At 40.3% G+C, this 23,512-nt stretch overlaps 1 protein-coding gene across 2 annotated transcripts in view; it reads left to right on the top strand.

The window, feature by feature from the left end:
• Nucleotides 1-14,830: 14,830 nt before the first annotated feature.
• Nucleotides 14,831-23,512, top strand: part of LOC122942273 (aquaporin-8-like) — a 28,465-nt gene continuing 19,783 nt past the window's right edge. Inside the window, exon 1 of one of the 2 annotated variants that reach the window (XM_044299780.1) lies at nucleotides 14,831-14,965. The gene's annotated coding sequence lies outside the window, so the exon portion shown is untranslated. The remainder of the gene's footprint in view (nucleotides 14,966-23,512) is intronic. The other variant, XM_044299781.1, reaches the window with a different exon arrangement.

The following is a 23,512-nucleotide window of genomic DNA, read 5'->3' as shown; positions in this document are numbered from 1 at the left end:
GGTCAGATGAAGACTGAACATCAATAAATAAGAAGTAATTTCACTGGAATAGTAGCAGGCAAAGAGATACATTGTGATAGGCTTAGATACACAAGCAGAACCTATCATGAGAGAGTCATGGTGTACATACATTATATTACTTATCCTGTACTGATCCTGAGTTACATCCTGTATTATACTCCAGAGCTGCACTCACTATTCTGCTGGTGCAGTCACTGTGTACATACATTATATTACTTATCCTGTACTGATCCTGAGTTACATCCTGTATTATACTCCGGAGCTGCACTCACTATTCTGCTGGTGCAGTCACTGTGTACATACATTATATTACTTATCCTGTACTGATCCTGAGTTACATCCTGTATTATACTCCAGAGCTGCACTCACTATTCTGCTGGTGCAGTCACTGTGTACATACCTTATATTACTTATCCTGTACTGATCCTGAGTTACATCCTGCATTATACTCCAGAGCTGTACTCACTATTCTGCTGGTGCAGTCACTGTGTACATACATTACATTACTTATCCTGTACTGATCCTGAGTTATATCCTGTATTATACTCCAGAGCTGCACTCACTATTCTGCTGGTGCAGTCACTGTGTACATACATTACTTATCCTGCACTGATCCTGAGTTACATCCTGTATTATACTCCAGAGCTGCACTCACTATTCTGCTGGTGCAGTCACTGTGTACATACATTACTTATCCTGTACTGATCCTGAGTTACATCCTGTATTATACTCCAGAGCTGTACTCACTATTCTGCTGGTGCAGTCACTGTGTACATACATTACTTATCCAGTACTGATCCTGAGTTACATCCTGTATTATACTCCAGAGCTGCACTCACTATTCTACTAGTGCAGTCACTGTGTACATACATTACATTACTTATCCTGTACCAATCCTGAGTTACATCCTGTATTATACTCCAGAGCTGCACTCACTATTCTGCTGGTGCAGTCACTGTGTACATACATTATATTACTTATCCTGTACTGATCCTGAGATACATCCTGTATTATACTCCAGAGCTGCACTCACTGTTCTGCTGGTTGTTTTTGGACAGTGGGACTGTTAGGTTATCCTACATCAGACAGTCATACTGTGTTCCTAAATCACTAAAGTACAAACATTGCAGATGTGAAGCCAGCTAGGAATGCTCGGAGAGTTAAGCCTTGCACAATTTTAATGTAGGTCTAGCTCATCAGAGAAAACCCATTTCAAAATGCAAGTGACAGGGCAATCATCTGGTTACCATAGGTATTGCGAACAACCGATTTTGCTGGCGAAAGCTGCAAGAAGCCGGGTATTTAGCCTATTATGTGACCACCATTCAGATGTAACACAATCACCTCTCAAGTCTGCAGGAAAGGGGACTTCATTCTGTCTCGCAAAGGGGAGGACCCAACTGAGAGACCCACTGTATGATGTCCAATAGTCCTAATGGAGCATAAGGTCAAACCTATAATAATGGCAGCATAAATACACATGTAGGGAGCTCCCCCTAGTGGCATCTGAAGACAGACAGAATTTACTCCTTCAGCTTTAGGACTGTGAGGGGCATTCTACTAAAGTGGGGCTTCTTGGTATTAGGAACCTCTTCCAAGTATAATATAAATGTCTGTGCCAGGGTGGATTTGATTTAAATCAAAATGATTTAAAGAGGACCTTTCACTAGTATACAAACTAAAAACTAACTATACCTGTGGGCAGAGCGGCGCCCAGGGGTCCCCCTGCACTTACTAGTATGCCTGGGCGCCGCTCCGTTCGCCCGGTATAGGCTCCGGTGTCTCAGCTCCCTCTGTTGTACTGGACTGATTTTTTGTAGGAGGCGTGTCCCTTGCTGCAGTGCTGGCCAATCGCAGCGCACAGCTCATAGCCTGGCTATGAGCTGTGCGCTGCGATTGGCCAGCACTGCAGCAAGGGACACGCCTCCTACAAAAAAATCAGTCCAGTACAACAGAGGGAGCTGAGACACCGGAGCCTATACCGGGCGAACGGAGCGGCGCCCAGGCATACTAGTAAGTGCAGGGGGACCCCTGGGCGCCGCTCTGCCCACAGATAGAGTTAGTTTTTAGTTTGTATACTAGTGAAAGGTCCTCTTTAAATCATGATTTAAATCACGATTTAAATCACTAGTCAGTAAGGCTTGATTTAAATCATAGTTTTCTACATAAAGACAAATTCTTGCTAGTATAACTTATAATATGCAAGTAGATGAAGATTTTTAGAATAACAACTTTTCATATTAGTTTGATTAGGTTGATTCTGTATTCATAGGTTTGTAGAAGTTAGGATTAAGGTCTTTTTCTCAACTCTGTTCATGTTATAAAAGGTTTTGCTGTGAAGAAGAGGCATGTGATCTCTGCTGAGTCAAATTCAGTTTTGAGAACTGCACAAGTAAACCAAGCATCTGTGATAATATCTTGTAGGCAAAGAAACTGCCCAATAATCTTACAAAAACCTCTGGAAGACCATGACATTGTGAATGGATTCATGGAATTTATTTACCCAAAAAATTACACATATATAGAAACCTAGAATGTGTCGGCAGATAAGAACCATTTGGCCCATCTAGTCTGCCCAATATACTGAATACTATGGATAGCCCCTGGCCCTATCCTATATGAAGGATGGCCTTATGCCTATCCCATGCATGCTTAAACTCCTTCACTGTATTTGCAGCTAACACTTCTGCAGGAAGGCTATTCCATGCATCCACTACTCTCTCAGTAAAGTAATACTTCCTGATATTACTTTTAAACCTTTGCCCCTCTAATTTTAAACGATGTCCTCTTGTAGCAGTTTTTCTTCTTTTAAATATCCTCTCCTCTTTTTCCTTGTTGATTCCCTTTATGTATTTAAAAGTTTCTATCATCTCCCCTCTGTCTCGTCTTTTTTCCAAGCTATACATGTTAAGGTCCTTTAACCTTCCCTGGTAAGTTTTATCCTGCAATCCATGTACCAGTTTAGTAGCTCTTCTCTGAACTCTCTCCAAAGTATCACTATCCTTCTGGAGATATGGTCTCCAGTACTGAGCACAATACTCCAAATGAGGTCTCACTAGTGCTCTGTAGAGTGGCATGAGCACCTCCCTCTTTCTACTGGTAATTCCTCTCCCTATACACCCAAACATTCTGCTAGCATTTCCTGCTGCTCTGTGACATTGTCTGCCTACCTTTAAGTCTTCTGAAATAATGACCCCTAAATCCCTTTCCTCAGATACTGAGGTTAGGACTGTATCACTGATTTTATATTCTGCTCTTGGGTTTTTACTCCCCAGGTGCATTATCTTGCACTTATCAACATTAAATTTTAGTTGCCAGAGTTCTGACTATTCCTCTAGGTTTCCTAAATCCTTTTCCATTTGGTGTATTCCTCCAGGAACATCAACCCTGTTACAAATCTTTGTGTCATCAGCAAAAAGACACACCTTACCATCGAGGCCTTCTGCAATTTCGCTGATAAAGATATTAAACAATATGGGTCAGAGAACAGATCCCTGAGGTACCCCACTGGTAACAAGACCCTGGTCTGAATATACTCCATTGACTACAACCCTCTGTTGCCTGTCCCTCAGCCACTGCCTAATCCATTCAACAATATGGGAGTCCACGTACAGCCTTATTTTACATAATTAAAAAACTAATCTTTATTTTATGATGGAATAAACTTTGGATAGTAATATATTTTCCTCAAAAAGCATTTTATATATAAAAAAAAATCAGATTTAAATTAAAAAAAATCTTTTTTTTTTTTTTAAATCATTGATTTTTATCCACCCTGGTCTGTGCGCTTCATGCAGCATGATAGGAGGAAAATGTAATAAAAATGAAAGAAACACACTTAAGCTACTTTCACACTCGTCATGGATCTGCACAGACGGATCCGCTTAGATAATACATCCGTTTGTATTTTCTTTAACATTGCCAAAACTGATCCGTCTTGAACACTACTGAAAGTCAATGGAGGACAGATCCATTTTCTATTGTGCCAGATTGTGTCAGAAAACGGATCCGTCCCCAATGACTTACATTGTGTGCCAGGACGGATCCGTTTGGCTCAGTTTCATTAGACGCTGCAAGCAGCGTTTTGGTGTCCGCCTCCAAAGCGGAATGGAGACGGAATGGAGGCAAACTGATGCATTCTGAGCGGATCCTTATCCATTCAGAATGTTTTGGACCGCTTGTCAGAGCCCTGAACGGATCTCACAAACAGAAAGCCAAAACGCCAGTGTGAAAGTAGCCTAAGCTGCGCCAATAATTGTGACATCATTAGCACTGATATCAGAGAGGAACTGCCCTTTAAGCAGGAATTGTCCACACAGAATCCTAGAACATTGTTACATTATGTGCAGACCTCCCGGGCCCCTGACATCTGCTCACATGAGCTGTCCTTCAAGTCTTCATTTGGCCGGTATTACTTTCACTGTGCCTGCGAGATATTGCAGTTGGCAGAATGGGGCTCTGTGATTCGGACGTCCAAATTCACAGACCACTGTTCTGGGCAATAGGCCAGTGCTATACACATGAAGGACCTGGGACAATGAAGAGGACACAATGGCCCTGAGTGAGAAAAGAGGCCACTAGGTATAAACTGGAATATGACAATGGCTGACTTACGATGCCAAGACACCCACAGGTATAAATAGAGTGGTACACCAGATTTTACAAGACTCCTTTCCAAACTCTAGGCTGCCGAAAACTTCACCTTGGATGATGCACAATTTAGAAAATGTATATATAACAAGCCTTCACACTGTGTGATTACAGGGGAGATAAAATGAGATGTCAGAAAGTTGTAAAACGAAACAAGCAAAGGGAAATTAAATTTTAATTCTATGCACTCGTTTTTCCCTAACAAAATTAATCTATAAACAAACAATATACAAAGAGAAAAGTGTATACATCATATAGATATTTTATAATGGAAACTAATTACATCTTTCCAATACTGCCTTCTCTGTACTACAATATAACTACTATAATACTACCTCCTATGTACAAGAATATAACTACTATAATACTGCCTCCTATGTACAAGAATATAACTACTATAATACTGCCTCCTATATACAAGAATATAACTACTATAATACTGCTCCTATGTACAAGAATATAACTACTATGGGGGCGGAGCTTGACTTCCGGCCAAGCCAGACGCATGTGAGAGAGCTCCTCTCCATGTGAGCCAGCAAACTAGTTAATTTCGCTACCTAGCTTTGAAAGAATGGGCAAAGTGGGTCGGTACATACCCAGAGAAACGCCTGAACACCTGAGATCGGACCGCGGTCCGCAAGAAATGGACAAATTTCTACATAAGAAGGCTCCGGCCGCGAGTGCCGCCAAGATGGCGCCTCTGGAGCAGGAGGACTGGCCACAGGAAGCGGAGGGGGCGGACGGCGTCTCATCAGATCTGGATGCCGGACCCCGCGCCTCCACCTCGGCGCCTATTTCACGCCAATTCATCCAACAAGCCCTATCGTCGGCATTAGCCCCGGTGATTCAAGATCTCACCGAAATCAAGTGCGACGTGAAGCACATCGGGCACCGCGTGGAGAAGCTGGAGCACACGCAGGCAGCCATCCTGACTTTTGCTCACACGCTGGGCGACAACAGTGCCGCACTCGCTGCCTCTTTGGATACAGCTTACGCCCTGATAGAGGACCAAGAGAACCGCAGCCGACGTAAGAATATCCGGCTGCGAGGTCTCCCAGAGCGGGTACTGCATGAAGCGCTGCCTGAGGCGGCATCCGCCATCTTTTCCGGCCTGCTAGGTGCAGAAAGAGCAGCTGAAATCTGCGTGGAGCGCATCCACAGGGCGCTCAGGCCGAAACCGAGGGACAATGACCCACCGAGGGATGTGGTCTGCGGTTTGCTACGATATGTGGACACAGCAGCGATCCTAAAAGCGGCAAGAGAACAGAAAGAACCGCTCTACGAAGGAGCCAAGATCCTCTTATTTCAAGACCTAGCACCCTCTACTTTGAGTAAGCGAAGGATCCTACGACCGCTTACGGATCATCTGAGGGCTGTTAAAATGCCCTACAAATGGCTATTCCCGTTTGGTCTGACTTTCGCATCGGAGGGAAAGAGGACTTGCCTGCGGCGTGGACTCTGCTCCAGACGACCCCCCTGGATATACCATCATGGCTCCCGTCGGCTGACACAGGAGTCCCTCTGCCTGACTTGCCAGAAGAGCAGAAGTGGGTTAAAGCTTCTACTAAAAGAAAGTCCAACAACAGGCCGTGAGGTCTGCCGCACGGTTTGCAGAGGTCTATTTCACTCATGGACGGTAGCTCACTGAGCTAATGCTGCTGGACTGCTGGACGTTACAGATGATCTCCGGGTCCCTGAGCGCAAGTATTAGTGGCGGCCGTCTGAGCCTTTTCAGTTTGTTTGTAGCCTGACTCAGTTAGCCGGCGGTGGTCGGATAGGTAGGGGCTCGTTCTGAGTGGCCCTGAGCAGTTGGACCGCGGGCGGTGGACTCTTGGGTCAGGACGGCCCCACGGGGTGATCCGTGAGCCACTGTTGTGTCGGCGCGTCACTACTGCCGTGGTTTGTTCACATCCACAGGTTCCACATGTTTAGCATGCATGTCTATACTGCATATGTTTATGATAGCTATGGTGTGGCTGTAAGGAGTGTTAGTCCCTGTGACTGGCCTCTGGTTCAGTCAGGCCATTCATCTAATGGCTGGGAACCAGCTTATTGTTACTAATGTTATGTTTGCTATGGCTCGCAGGACAAGCAGGCTTACTCCCCCCGTATAGCCGCTTGCCTTAGACCATTATGGCACTCACCAGGAACTTACTGGCGCAACCCTGGTGCAAGCGCCTTACAATTGGCTGGCTTGGGCCATTCGCGCTTTGCCTTGCTTTGCTGGGCTGCGCGCTAGGCACAAGCCACCCGAACCCTATGTTGGAGATTTTCTCCACTTCCCGGTTGTTCTTGAAGTTGGATACTCCATTTTGTTTCCCTGGTCACACGCATGATTTTAAGCAACTAGCAGCTCTAAGGTCTACACTTGTAATACGTCATGGCATTGATTAAGTGTACTTCCCTTAATGTCAGAGGTTTTAATACACCGCAGAAGAGGTCACAGGTTGTTCGTATGTTAAAAAAATCTCGCACTGACATATGTTTTCTACAGGAATTGCATTTCAAGTCGGCACATGTGCCTACTCTCCCTAAGTCCTATTTCCAGCATTGGTTCACCAGCACGTTCAGTAGTGCAGCTAGGGGAGTCGGCATTGCCATATCAAAGACAGTTCCCTTCCGGTTATCATGTATACAGGATGACCCGGAAGGGCGATATGTATTTGTTAAGGGTTCAATAGGCACCCAGGTAGTGACATTAGCTAGTCTATACTGCCCAAATCGCGGTCAAACGAAATGGCTCATCAATACCCTAAAGACGTTTGCCTCCTTTGCTGAAGGAATTAGATTAATAGGCGGAGATCTCAACATGACGCTGAACCCCATAATGGATGCGTCCGATGGCTCTTCCCAATTGACCCAGGTGGCTCTAGGTAGAGTTAATGCCTATCTAGCGGAGGTAAATTTGGTGGACTCCTGGCGGTTGCTTCACCCTGCTGACAGAGACTACACTTTCTTCTCGGCACCGCATAATACTCATAAGAGGCTGGATTATGTCCTGATCTCGGGCAGCTGTGCTGACAGGGTGGAGCAGTCTACCATTGAGCCCATAACGGTCTCAGACCATGCCCCGGTGTCGACTTCGCTTCATTTCCCTACGCTACCTACACAAACCAAACAATGGCGTCTAAATGAGACACTCCTGGATAAACAGTCAGATGTAGATACCCTCAGTCAGAAACTAACGTGGTTCTTTGCTGAAAACTCTACTGATGGGATGCCACTGGCTACTGTCTGGGAGACACATAAACAGGTCATGAGAGGCGAGCTCATTGCGCTAGGCAGCAGGGTTAAAAGAACTAGACAGGAGCACTTAAATTCCCTCCTTAAGCAAATAGCGGATATCGAGTCCGTACATAAGCGCTCTAGAGCCCTAGAGGCCAGGGATCAACTAGCAATTCTGCGTAAGCAACTGACAGACCACCTAAATGTGTGTTATGCAAAAGCATACCAATATTCGCAATTTCGCTTTTACGCGCATGGGGACAAGGGCACGAAATTGATGTCCTCTCTCCTGAAACAGAAGAAGGACTCAATGTATATAGCAGGGATTAATAGGAGAGATGGTACCACTGTCCACAAAACGTCAGATATAGCCACTGAGTTCCAAAAATTTTATCATGACTTGTACGGTCTCCCTGAGGAAGTAGCAGGGTCCACTGTAGATAGGGCTTCCCTAATTGATGACTTCTTACACCGCTTACAGCTCCCCACTCTAAATGAAGAGGAGGCCCAAGCTCTTCTATCCCCAATAACGGAGAGAGAAGTTATGGGCGTTTTAAGCTCTATGCCAATGGGGAAGAGCCCGGGTCCTGACGGTTTCCCGGTGGGATACTATAAGAAATTTTCAAAAATCCTGACTCCCCACATTGCTGCCTGGTGCAATGAGCTCCTGGGTGGCTCACAGTTACATAAACAGTCCCTGGAGGCCACAGTCACTATTCTCCCCAAACCCGGGAAAGACCCTAAGTTGTGTGGCAGCTACAGACCAATTTCGCTTTTGAACGTTGACATTAAGGTCTGGGCGAAATTACTTGCCACTAGAATCAGTACCCTTCTTCCGAAACTCATTAACCCTGAACAAGCAGGCTTCGTCCCTGGCAGGGAAGGCAGTCACAACTCCTGCAGAATCCTATCCACCATACAGCTAGCAAAGAAAAAACAACTCCCCCTGGTTCTGCTGGGTATAGATGCGGAGAAGGCCTTTGACCGGGTGAATTGGGCTTATATGATTAAAACCCTGCATAAGTTTGGCTTCCCTGCGCAATTTCAGAGAGCTATTATGTCTCTGTATGGTGACCCTAGCGCCCGGATCAGAGTTAATGGCACTTTGTCATCTCCCTTCCCTATTAGGAACGGGACGAGGCAGGGATGCCCCTTGTCCCCTGCCCTGTATATATTAGTCATGGAAACCTTGCTGCAGGCCATCAGAGATCATCCTGGCATCAGGGGAATCAAGTTAGAGAATAGCCCCATAGAATATCTTAATGCCGCTTATGCAGACGACCTTCTAGTCATGGTCTCCAACCCGGTCGAGGCCTTCCCGCATCTGTTATCCCTGTTTGAGCAGTATGGACAAGTGTCCAATTTTAAAGTAAACTATACAAAATCAGAGGCCATGAATGTATCAGCTCCGACCAAGCAAATCCGCCTGCTGAAAACGAAAACCCCTTTCATATGGCAAACATCTCACTTGTCCTACCTAGGAATTAAGATTCCTTGTAGAATGGATGAGCTTTTCCGGCTGAACTTTGCTGCACTACTGAACGATGCACAACAACAGCTGCACACACTGAGAATTCCATATATTTCATGGATGGGCCGGAAAAATCTGTTAAAAGCATTTATTATGCCCAAGATACTGTACGCCATGCAGATGCTGCCTGTCTTTCTTCCCTCCTCCTTCTTTACACAAATTAGAAGGCTCTTCAGCACCTTTCTTTGGGGGGGGAGGGGGGCGAGACTGGCACATCGCACGCTGATTCTGAGAAGGGATCAGGGAGGTATGGCACTACCTGACGCTCAGCTATACTATAAGGCCATCCACCTGAAGAGGTGGCTACACCTCCACGCCCCCTGGTCTCATATCCTGGGTGAGGAGCTTGAGATAGCCCAGCTCGACAAAAAGCAGAGAGCGGGGTTATGGGGTCTGAACTCATCCTCACTTCACTCACATGTGCTGCTTAAAGGCACAGCGGCCGTTATCAGACAACTGAACAAGGACAAAGGCTTGTTGCATACTCTCTCACCGCTGATGCCGGCCGACCTTGCCCCATTTATAGTGAGGCCCTCTGCTGACACTGTATCACCTGTGTGGAATAAACTACGCAACTACACTGTCACAGAGTTCTTAGATGGGGCATCAGGTGCTCTCCCTGCTCATCACCCCCTAAACCACACTTTATATTCTAGCAACTTCCTGGATACCATAGAATATAACTCGGTCAGCAAACCATTATTAGCTTCTAGAGTGCCCACTCCGGAAACAACGTGGCTTGAGAAGTTGCTACACTTAAAATCCCCCCCTAGTAAAATAATATCTAAGCTATATCTGGCTCTTAATGTCCAGCCTTCTATGGGAGTCCCACAGTATCTGAAAACCTGGGCATCTGAGCTCAATTTAGAATTTTCGGAAACGGACATACTACGCATACATGCTCATTCTCACGGGTTCTCAAGATGTGTGAAAGTGCAAGAGCACTCATACAAAGTGATGACCCAGTGGTATCAGACCCCCAAACAACTGTTCGTGAAAGGTCTTAGTCAGTCTGACACGTGCTGGAGGTGTAAGGAGGCGTCGGGGACACAAACACACATATTCTGGTCCTGTCCAAAGCTCCGCCAGTATTGGGACGGGGTATCGGCTATGATAAATAAGGTACTGAATGCTTGTGTGCAGCTATCGCCTGAACTGGTGCTTCTCTGGCTTCCCACACCGACCTTCACACCTTCCAAAAGGAGCTTGGCAACGCATTTGATACAGGCAGCAAGGCTACTCATACCACAGAGATGGCTCAGCGAAGACTCACCGACACTCTCACATTGGGAGCAGAAAGTAGATCAGCTATGCAGACTGGAGGAGCTGGCGGGGTGGGAGGCCAGACAACACGAGAAATTTCTGAAAGTTTGGGGACCATGGTTGTCATTTCGTAACAATAGAGTGGGTGGCGCAGACTCACCGAGCATTAGTGGGGCAAGTTAACCTGACATAACCTGACATAACCTGTGTTCCCCTGTGGTCTCACCGCTATGCCAATCGACATCGATTACGCCTGCTAGTACAAGGTTTAGATCGGAATACTTGAACGAGAAGCGTCATTATTATGCGTGTACAGGAGGGCCTCATTTGGGGCCTGCACACCCCGTTTTCCCGTCCAACATTCTCCCCCTCCCCCCCCCCCTCCCTTCCTTCCCTATCCTAGTTTGGGTTTAGACCTGCCTAAGGTTGTTCTTAGTTAGCTGACATAGGGACGGATATGATCTGCACAACCTACACTTAGCAGATATCTATTGAATAAAGTTTTTTTTCTGCGCCTTTTGCACAGTCAGTCCTTCATTTGACAGCACTAGGTGGTATCTTACAATGTATAATGTAGCTTTACAAAGATTTGCGGGTTTTCACCAGAACTGTAAACTTCCAGATGCTAAAATCAGTGTACATTGTCATGTGTTCACATGTATATGTTGCATTCATCTGCTTTGTATATGCATTCATGTGAGTTGCTGCTACCTTGTATGTGCAAAGGTGGTAAGGGGGCGGATCCCTCCACCCGATTTTGTTATTGCTCAATAAAAAGAAATTTGACAAAGAATATAACTACTATAATACTGCTCCTATGTACAAGAATATAACTACTATAATACTGCTCCTATGTACAAGAATATAACTACTATAATACTGCTCCTATGTACAAGAATATAACTACTATAATACTGCTCCTATGTACAAGAATATAACTACTATAATACTGCTCCTATGTACAAGAATATAACTACTATAATACTGCTCCTATGTACAAGAATATAACTACTATAATACTGCTCCTATGTACAAGAATATAACTACTATAATACTGCTCCTATGTACAAGAATATACTATAATACTGCTCCTATGTACAAGAATATAACTACTATAATACTGCTCCTATGTACAAGATATAACTACTATAATACTGCTCCTATGTACAAGATATAACTACTATAATACTGCTCCTATGTACAAGAATATAACTACTATAATACTGCTCCTATGTACAAGAATATAACTACTATAATACTGCTCCTATGTACAAGAATATAACTACTATAATACTGCTCCTATGTACAAGAATATAACTACTATAATACTGCTCCTATGTACAAGAATATAACTACTATAATACTGCCTCCTATGTACAAGAATATAACTACTATAATACTGCTCCTATGTACAAGAATATAACTACTATAATACTGCTCCCTATGTACAAGAATATAACTACTATAATACTGCTCCTATGTACAAGAATATAACTACTATAATACTGCTCCTATGTACAGAATATAACTACTATATACTGCTCCTATGTACCAAGAATATACTACTATAATCTACTGCTACTATGTACAAGAATATAACTACTATATACTGCTCCTATGTACAAGAATATAACTACTATAATACTGCCTCCTATGTACAAGAATATAACTACTATATACTGCCTCCTATGTACAAGAATATAACTACTATAATACTGCTCCTATGTACAAGAATATAACTACTATAATACTGCCTCCTATGTACAAGAATATACTACTATAATACTGCCCTCCTATGTACAGAATATAACTACTATAATACTGCCTCCTAGTGTACAAGAATATAACTACTATAATACTGCTCCTCCTATGTAGCAAGAATATAACTTATATAATACTGCCTCCTATGTGCAAGAATATAACTACTATAATACTGCCCCTATGTACAAGTATATAACTACTATAATACTGCATCCTATGTACAAGATATACTACTATAATACTGCTCCTATGTACAAGAATATAACTACTATAATACTGCTCCTATGTACAAGAATATAACTACTATAATACTGCCTCCTATATACAAGAATATAACTACTATAATACTGCTCCTATGTACAAGAATATAACTACTATAATACATGCTCCTATGTACAAGAATATAACTACTATAATACTGCCTCCTATGTACAAGAATATAACTACTATAATACTGCTCCTATGTACAAGAATATAACTACTATAATACTGCCTCCTATGTACCAAGAATATAACTACTATAATACTGCTCCTATGTACAAGAATATAACTACTATAATACTGCTCCTATGTACAAGAATATACTACTAAATACTGCTCCTATGTACAAGGAATAATAAGTACTATAATACTGCTCCTATGTACAAGAATATAACTACTATAATACTGCCTACTATGTACAAGAATATAACTACTATAATACTGCTCCTCTGTACAAGAATATAACTACTATAATACTTCCTCCTATGTACAAGAATATAACTACTATAATACTGCCTCCTATGTACAAGAATATAACTACTATAATACTGCCTCCTATGTACAAGAATATAACTACTATAATACTGCTCCTCTGTACAAGAATATAACTACTATAATACTTCCTCCTATGTACAAGAATATAACTACTATAATACTGCCTTCTCTGTACTACAATATAACTACTATAATACTTCTCCACTGCTCCTATGTGCAAGAATATAACTTATATAATACTGCCTCCTATGTGCAAGAATATAACTACTATAATACTGCCCCTATGTACAAGTATATAACTACTATAATACTGCCTCCTATGTACAAGAATATAACTACTATAATACTGCTCCTATGTACAAGAATATAACTACTATAATACTGCTCCTATGTACAAGAATATAACTACTATAATACTGCTCCTATGTACAAGAATATAACTTCTATAATACTGCCTACTATGTACAAAAATATAACTACTATAATTCTGCCTCCTATGTACAAGAATATAACTTCTATAATACTGCCTCCTATGTACTACAATATAACTACTATAATACTGCTCTTATTTACAAGAATATAAATACTATTTTACTGCCTCCTATGTACAAGAATATAACTACTATAATACTGCTCCTATGTACAAGAATATAACTACTATAATACTGCCTCCTATGTACAAGAATATAACTACTATAATACTGCTCCTATGTACAAGAATATAACTACCATAATACTGCTCCTATGTACAAGAATATAACTACTATAATACTGTTCCTATGTACAAGAATATAACTACTATAATACTGCTCCTATGTACAAGAATATAACTACTATAATACTGTTCCTATGTACAAGAATATAACTACTATAATACTGCTCCTATGTACAAGAATATAACTACTATAATACTGCTCCTATGTACAAGAATATAACTACCGGTACTATAATACTGCTCCTATGTACAAGAATATAACTACTATAATACTGCCTCCTATGTACAAGAATATAACTACTATAATACTGCTCCTATGTACAAGAATATAACTACCATAATACTGCTCCTATGTACAAGAATATAACTACTATAATACTGTTCCTATGTACAAGAATATAACTACTATAATACTGCCTCCTATGTACAAGAATATAACTACTATAATACTGCTCCTATGTACAAGAATATAACTACTATAATACTGCCTCCTATGTACAAGAACATAACTACTATAATACTGCTCCTATGTACAAGAATAGAACTACTATAATACTGCTCCTATGTACAAGAATATAACTACCATAATACTGCTCCTATGTACAAGAATATAACTACTATAATACTGCTCCTATGTACAAGAATATAACTACTATAATACTGCTCCTATGTACAAGAATATAACTACTATAATACTATGCCTGACAGTATATGTACAAGATGATTAAATGACTGGTATTATGTTAATATCTACCTAGACTTGGTATCTCTGCAGCTGACAGCAGCATTACCTGCAGTGCACAGATTGTACCGTCACTGCCATCTCACTTTCTCTAGCAGGTACCACAGTAAAAAACAAATAATAAATCATCAAATGAGTAATGATATTTCAAAGGTCGCATTTTGAAGTCCAAGTGCTTTCTAGGTCATTGCTCTTTAACTGCAGCCATATATACAGTATGATAAACTTTGGAAGACCAAACTCGAAATTTAGAATCGGTAACAGTTGAAGCGGAGCAGAGGACCCGGCACAGATAATATATGTAAGTATATTAAAACTTTATATTCTTTGAAATGTATTGAGAATGTCGTGACCTGACTGTGGTCACACTGTGTGTAGGGAACATTAAATCCATCAGAAAAGGGAAAGCTAACACTTTGTACCTTTCTTCCCTGGTGTATTTTCTAGTTTTAGTAAAATGTAAAGCGATATCTTCCAGATCAAAAGAGCCACATACTGCAAATGTCTTAATACGAGCAGATGTCCGACCTCATAACAAGACATTTGAATGCGACAAGAGGAAACAACTAAGCTGTTTCTGGAAAACGAATTACACCATTATAATACTGCCCCTATATATTAAAATATTACTACAATAATACTTTTACTATGTACAAGAATATAACTACTATAATACTTACTCCTATGTACAAGAATATATCTACTATAATACTGCTCCTATGTACAAGAATATAAAAACTATAATACTGCTCCTATGTACAATAATAATACTGCTATAATACTGCTCCTATGTACAAGAATATAACTACTATAATACTGCTCCTATGTACAAGAATATAACTACTATAATACTGCTACTAAGTGCAAGAATATAACTGCTATAATACTGCTCCTATGTACAAGAATATAACTACTATAATACTGCTCCTATGTACAAGAATATAACAACTATAATACTGCTTCTATGTACAAGATTATAACTACTATAATACTGATCCTATGTACAAGAATATAACTACTTTAATACTGCCTCCTATGTACAAGAATATAACTACTATAATACTGCTCCTATGTACAAGAATATAAAAACTATAATACTGCTCCTATGTACAATAATATAACTGCTATAATACTGCCTCCTATGTACAAAAAGATAACTACTATAATACTGCCTCCTATGTACAAGAATATAACTACTATAATACCGCTCCTATGTACAAGACTATAACTACTATAATACTGCTCCTATGTACAAGAATATAACTACTATAATACTGCTACTATGTGCAATAATATAACTGATATAATACTGCTCCTATGTACAAGAATATAACTACTATAATACTGCCTCCTATGTACAAGAATATAAAAACTATAATACTGCTCCTATGTACAAGATTATAACTACTATAATACTATGTACAAGAATATAACTACTATAATACTGCTCCTATGTACAAGAATATAACTACTATAATACTGCTCCTATGTACAAGAATATAAAAACTATAATACTGCTCCTATGTACAAGAATATAACTACTATAATACTGCTCCTATGTACAAGAATATAACTACTATAATACCGCTCCTATGTACAGGAATATAACTACTATAATACTGCTCCTATGTACAAGAATATAACTACTATAATACTGCTCCTATGGAAAACAATATAACTACTATAATACTGCTCCTATGTACAATAATATAACTACTATAATACTGCTCCCCTTTATAGATGGTAGCATGGGTATCTAGATGTAGGATTGCTAGAGTGGTGTTGAGTGGCCTACGCTCTCTGAAGGTGTTGCATGCACGTGTCACGGTGCTCCTACCTGGATATCCTTGGATCCCAGATGAGGTGTAGTCCAAAGCAAGTGCTAAAAGAGGTTGTTGAACTTGGGTGATGAATGGGTAGAATAAATGGAGTCCAGACTTTGTATTTACGTTGAAAACAGCTTTACTTGGCAAAAACAGTAATCCAAACAGTTACCAAACTTTATCTTGGTCATCAGCAGGTATTGGCTTAACATTGGCAGGCAAACACTTCAGCAACAATCTCAGCTCTGCTATGATAGCTGGGTTAAATATGAAACTTTTCCTCTTCTGCTGGAACTTAGTTTAGCTATAGTCTGTCTTACTTTAATCCTATGAACTTCTTGTCCTGGCTTTAAGTACCTCAAGCTCTAGCATCAGCTTGGATGAAGGCAATGCAAGCCCAGGAGGAGACAAGCAACCGTGTAGCACTTCACAGGCAGAGCCTGTTGGCCTAGCAGAGCAAGCAGTGCTCTGCTAGCCAACACACAACCTTTTCCCAGGAGGGGGTAGGCTAGACTGCTTACTAACTAAACTCCTCCCTCTCTAAAGAGGGCTGGAATGGAACTAGAAGTTCAGCTCCAGAGAAACTATCTCGCCACAGATTTGCTGCCATCTGCTGGTGAACCAGGCACATTACATGCTAACATAAGTTTCATAGGAATAAATATTCACATTATTTAGGGGTGACACAAAATACATTCTAGTGACATAAGTTAAAATAATGGTGACTATAGCAAGGTGACAAAGAGTGGTAATGGCACTCTGGATCATTACACATAACTACTTTAATACTGCTCCTATGTATAAGAATATAACTACTATAATACTGCTCCTATACACAAGAATATAACTACTATAATACTGCTCCTATGTACAAGAATATAACTACTATAATACTGCCTCCTATGTACAAGAATATAACTACTATAATACTGCCTTCTATGTACAAGAATATAACTACTATAACACTGCCTCCTATGTACAAGAATATATCTACTATAATACTGCTCCTATATACAAGAATACAACTACTATAATACTGCTCCTATGTACAAGAATATAACTACTATAATACTGCTCCTATGTACAAGAATATATCTACTATAATACTGCTCCTATATACAAGAATATAACTACTATAATACTGCTCCTATGTACAAGAATATAACTACTATAATACTGCCTCCTATGTACAAGAATAGAACAACTATAATACTGCCCCTTTGTACAAGAATATAACTACTATAATACTGCTCCTATGTACAAGAATATAACTACTATAATACTGCTCCTATATACAGGAATATAACTACTATAATACTGCCTCCTATGTACAAGAATATAACTACTATAATACTGCTCCTATGTACAGGAATATAACTACTATAATACTGCCTCCTATGTACAAGAATATAACTACTATAATACTGCCTTCTATGTACAAGAATATAACTACTATAACACTGCCTCCTATGTACAAGAATATATCTACTATAATACTGCTCCTATATACAAGAATATAACTACTATAATACTGCTCCTATGTACAAGAATATAACTACTATAATACTGCCTCCTATGTACAAGAATAGAACAACTATAATACTGCCCCTTTGTACAAGAATATAACTACTATAATACTGCTCCTATGTACAAGAATATAACTACTATAATACTGCTCCTATATACAGGAATATAACTACTATAATACTGCCTCCTATGTACAAGAATATAACTACTATAATACTGCTCCTATGTACAAGAATATAACTACCATAATACTGCCTCCTATGTACAAGAATATAACTACTATAATACTGCCTCCTATGTACAAGAATATAACTACTATAATACTGCCTCCTATGTACAAGAATAGAACAACTATAATACTGCTCCTATGTACAGGAATATAACTACTATAATACTGCCTCGTGTACAAGAATATAACTGCTATAATATTGCTCCTATGTACAGGAATATAACTACTATAATACTGCTCCTATGTACAAGAATATAAATACTATAATACTGCCTCCTATGTACAAGAATATAACTACTATAATACTGCTCCTATGTACAAGAATATAACTACTATAATACTGCTCCTATGTACAAGAATATAACTACTATAATACTGCTCCTATGTACAAGAATATAACTACTATAATACTGCTCCTATGTACAAGAATATAACTACTATAATACTGCCTCCTATATACAAGAATATATCTACTATAATACTGCTCCTATATACAAGAATACAACTACTATAATACTGCCTCCTATATACAAGAATATATCTACTATAATACTGCTCCTATATACAAGAATACAACTGCTATAATACTGCCTCCTATATACAAGAATATATCTACTATAATACTGCTCCCTATGTACAAGAGTATGACTACTAGAATGATTAACCTTAAGGACTAGGCCATTTTTTGCAAATCTGACCAGTGTCACATTAAGTGGTGATAACTTTAAAACGCTTTTACTTATCCAGGCCATTCTGAGATTTTTTCCCCGCCACATATTGTACTTCATGACACTGGCAAAATGGAGTCCAAAAAATTCACTTTTATTTATAAAAAAAATACAAAATTTGCCAAAAATGTGAAAAAATTAGCAAATTTCCAAGTTTAAATTTCTCTACTTCTATAATACATAGTAATACCTACAAAAATAGTTATTACTTTACATTCCTCATATGTCTACTTCATGATAGGATCATTTTGGGAATTACATTTTATTTTTGGGGGACATTACAAGGCATAGAAGTTTAGAAGTAAATATAGAAATTTCTCAGACTTTTTCCAAAACCAACTTTTTAAGGGCCAGTTCAGGTCTGAAGTCACTTTGTGAGGCTTACATAATAGAAACCACCCAAAAATGACCCCATTCTAGAAACTACACCCCTCAAGGTATTCAAAACTGATTTTACAAACGTTGTTAACCCTTTAGGTGTTCCACAAGAATGAATGGAAAATAGAGATACAATTTTAAAATTTAACTTTTTTAGCAGATTTTACATTTTTATATTTTTTCCCAGTTACAAAGCAAGGGTTAACAGCCAAACAAAACTCAATATTTTTGGCCCTGATTCTCTAGTTTACAGAAACACCCCATATGTGGTCGTAAACTGCTGTACGGGCACACGGCAGGGCGCAGAAGGAAAGGAATGCCATACGGTTTTTGGAAGGCAGATTTTGCTGGACTGTTTTTTTTGACACCATGTCCCATTTGAAGCCCCCTGATGCACCCCTAGAGTAGAAATTCCATAAAAGTGACCCCATTTAAGAAACTACACCCCTCAAGGTATTCAAAACGTATTTTACAAACGTCGTTAACACTTTAGGTGTTCCACAAGAATGAATGGAAAATAGAGATACAATTTCAAAATTTCACTTTTTTGGCAGATTTTCCATTTTAATATTTTTTTTCCAGTTACAAAGCAAGGGTTAACAGCCAAACAAAACTCAATATTTATGGCCCTGATTCTGTAGTTTACAGAAACACCCCATATGTGGTCGTAAACTGCTGTACGGGCACACGGCAGGGCGAACAAGGAAAGGAATGCCATATGGTTTTTGGAAGGCAGATTTTGCTGGACTGTTTTTTTGACACCATGTCCATTTGAAGCCCCACTGATGCACCCCTAGAGTAGAAACTCCAAAAAAGTGACCCCATTTTAGATACTACGGGATAGGGTGGAAGTTTTGTTGGTACTAGTTTAGGGTACATGTGATTTTTGGTTGCTTTATATTACACTTTTTGTGAGGCAAGGTAACAAGAAATAGCTGTTTTGGCACCGTTTTTTTTTTGTTATTTACAACATTCATCTGACAGGTTAGATCATGTGGTATTTTTATAGAGCAGGTTGTCACGGACGCGGCGATACCTAATATGTATACAATTTTATTTATTTATGTAAGTTTTACACAATGATTTCATTTTTGAAACAAAAAAAATCATGTTTTAGTGTCTCCATAGTGTGAGAGCCATAGTTTTTTCAGTTTTTGGCCGATTATCTTAGGTAGGGTCTCATTTTTTGCAGGATGAGATGACGATTTGATTGGCACTATTTCGGGGTGCATATGACTTTTTGATCGCTTGCTATTACACTTTTTGTGATGTAAGATGACAAAAAATTTTTTTTTTTTATACCGTATTTTTATTTATTTACTTTTTTAACGGTGTTCACCTGAAGGGGTTAGGTCATGTGATATTTTTAAAGAGCAGGTTATTATGGACACAGCCATACCTAATATGTATATATTTTTTTATTTATGTAAGTTTTACACAATGATTTCATTTTTAAAACCAAAAAATCATGTTTTAGTGTCTCCATAGTCTGAGAGCCATAGTTTTTTCAGTTTTTGGGCGTTTATCTTGGGTAAGGTATGAATTTTCCCGGGATGAGATGACTATTTTGGGGTGCGTACGACTTTTTGATCGCTTGCTATTACACTTTTTGTGATGTAAGTTGACAAAAAATGGCTTTTTTGACACTGTTTTTTTTTTTTTTTTAACGGTATTCACCTGAGGGGTTAGGTCATGTGATATTTTTACAGAGCAGGTTATTAAGGACGCGGCGATACCTAATATGTATATTTTTTTATTTTTGTAAGTTTTGCACAATAATATCATTTTTGAAACAAAAAAATATCATGTTTTAGTGTCTCCATATTCTGAGCCATAGTTTTTTTTATTTTTTGGTCGATTGTCTTAGGTAGGGGCTCATTTTTGCGGGATGAGTTGACGGTTAGATTGGTACTATTTTGTCAGGCATACGCCTTTTTGATCGCTTGGTATTGCACTTTTAGTGATGTAAGGTGACAAAAAAATTGCTTTTTTTAGCACAGTTTTAATTTTATTTTTTTGACGGCATTCTCCATGTCTTTTCCCTATTTAAAAAATTATAATTTACTTTATTTTTTGAAAAGGATGCTTTTTTTTTCTTTTTACTTGAAACTTTAAAAAAAAAATTGTAAAATTTTATTAACTTTTTTTTCCCACTTTATTATTTGTCCCACTCTGGGACTTCAACATTATAGGGTCTGATCCCTGTTTCAATGCAGCACGATATGCTGCATTGAACTGTTAGTGTCCTACACTGTAAGACGCTAACAGTTCCCTAGGAGACCCAGCCTGGGGGCTGGGCCTCTTAAGCCTCCGTACATGCCAGGCCCCAAGCCTTGGAATCGCTTGGGGCTGCTATGGCAACCATTGAGTCCCCGCCACAGCAGCGCTGGGACCGATGGATGAGGTGAGGGAGCGCAAACCTCCCATATGCAGCGATCAGCACTGACCGCGGCATATGAGGGGTTAATCCACCGACATCGGCATCATCACCGATGCTGGTGGATGCAGCAGGGATCCGGCTGTCAGTAACAGCCGGATCTCTGCCGCTGATCGATGCACCGCACGCGCGGGGGGGGGAGGAAGGCCCTCCGGACGAGAATGCTCGTCCTCTAGCGCTAAGTGCCGACGATTTAGGACGAGCATTCTCGTCCTGGGTTGTTAAGTTGTAAAATTAATGCAACAAAATATTACAATATCTTTACAATAAAGTCATAGAAAAAAAATAAAGTTAAATCATACTGACACATGGATGTTCCTCCACTACACATTATTGCAGTTATTTTTCCTCATCTTCTATCTTACTACGCCATCATTTCTCTCCAGCACAATGGAGCAGAATGACGCTCCATGTCTCCAGTGTCTCTTGTCTGCAAACTCATGAGCATTGCTCTTCAGATAAGTCTCCTGTAGGGAGAAGGATACATCTCCTGCCGCCTGTTCTTAGTCTTTACACTGTTCACATTAACAGAGATTTCTTATAGTCTTATTCAGGTCACTTAAACTTCTTGGCATTTTTTCTCCTCCTCCCACTGCTGTGACCTGTAGTGCCCCATCTTTTGGTGGACACTGAGGGGATAGGTTCCTCTTTCTGAGGGTCGATGAATGAACTTGCTCCATTTCAGCTTCTTTCTCCAGATCTTCTTCTCCCAGTGCACTGTAACGTCCAGAAGCTACTTCCAGTACCGATAGCTCAGGTGTTCTCTCTGCTGTGATGGTTCTTCCAGGAAAATCTGCTGTGATGTTTTTTCTCTTTACTGTCTGGAACCCTTCATTATCCACACTGGTTCCTGTGGCTGGACCAGATGGCTCGGTGGACATAGTCTGAGCCAATGAACCAGTTGATTCTGTAAGTGTGGCCCCAGCAGCTGGGTTAGCCGGTTCCGTAAACACACAGTGCTGCTGCTCAGGTGGAGGCTGGCTCGGTAGACTTGCTGAGCTGTTTCATTGATTTCATGAAAAGAAAATATATATTTTTTGTATTTTATTTTTTTCAGTGGCTGGTGATATTTGTGAAGCAGCACCCATGGGTGGCACATCAGTCTCTACAGCAGGGTCACTGGTACCTTGCCTTCTAACAGCATTGGGATTGACAGTTTCTGGGACTACATCTGTAGTTGTAGGGACATCCTCTTGGTCTTCCTCCATGTTTTCTGTGAACATCTCCTCAGTGATCTTGTTGTGTTCTGCGTGCGGACAGTCCCGGAACGTGTGGCCCTGTCCTAAGGTTACAGATGACCGGGCCTGTGCACTCGTCCTTTACATGCCCCAACTGTCCACATAATGAGCACTTGGTGTGAGAGCAGCTGTGGGCGAAGTGTCTGCCCCCACATCTATGGCACAGGCGCGGCTGCCCAGGGTAACAACATATCCCTCTCTCAGAGCCCAGGTAGAAGGAGTGCGGCAGATGGCTGGTCACCCCGTTGTGTTGGACGATGACAGTGTAGCCCCCATTCCATATACCCTCCTCATTATAGATTTTTGTTGTTCGGCTTGCTACTATACACTGTCTGTTCAGCCAGAGCTCCAGATCGGCCAGCGCGACCACCTCTGACTGGAAGAGGACAGTGGCCGTGACCACCTGGGGCCTAGACAGCTAGATTACTCTGAGGTGCTCCCAAATCTTGTTCTCTTTTGTATCATTATAAATGCTCCAGAATAAATCC

Source organism: Bufo gargarizans, chromosome 6 (assembly GCF_014858855.1).
Source record: "Bufo gargarizans isolate SCDJY-AF-19 chromosome 6, ASM1485885v1, whole genome shotgun sequence".
Classification (NCBI taxonomy): domain Eukaryota; kingdom Metazoa; phylum Chordata; class Amphibia; order Anura; family Bufonidae; genus Bufo; species Bufo gargarizans.
This window is presented reverse-complemented; position numbering and strand designations above follow the sequence as displayed.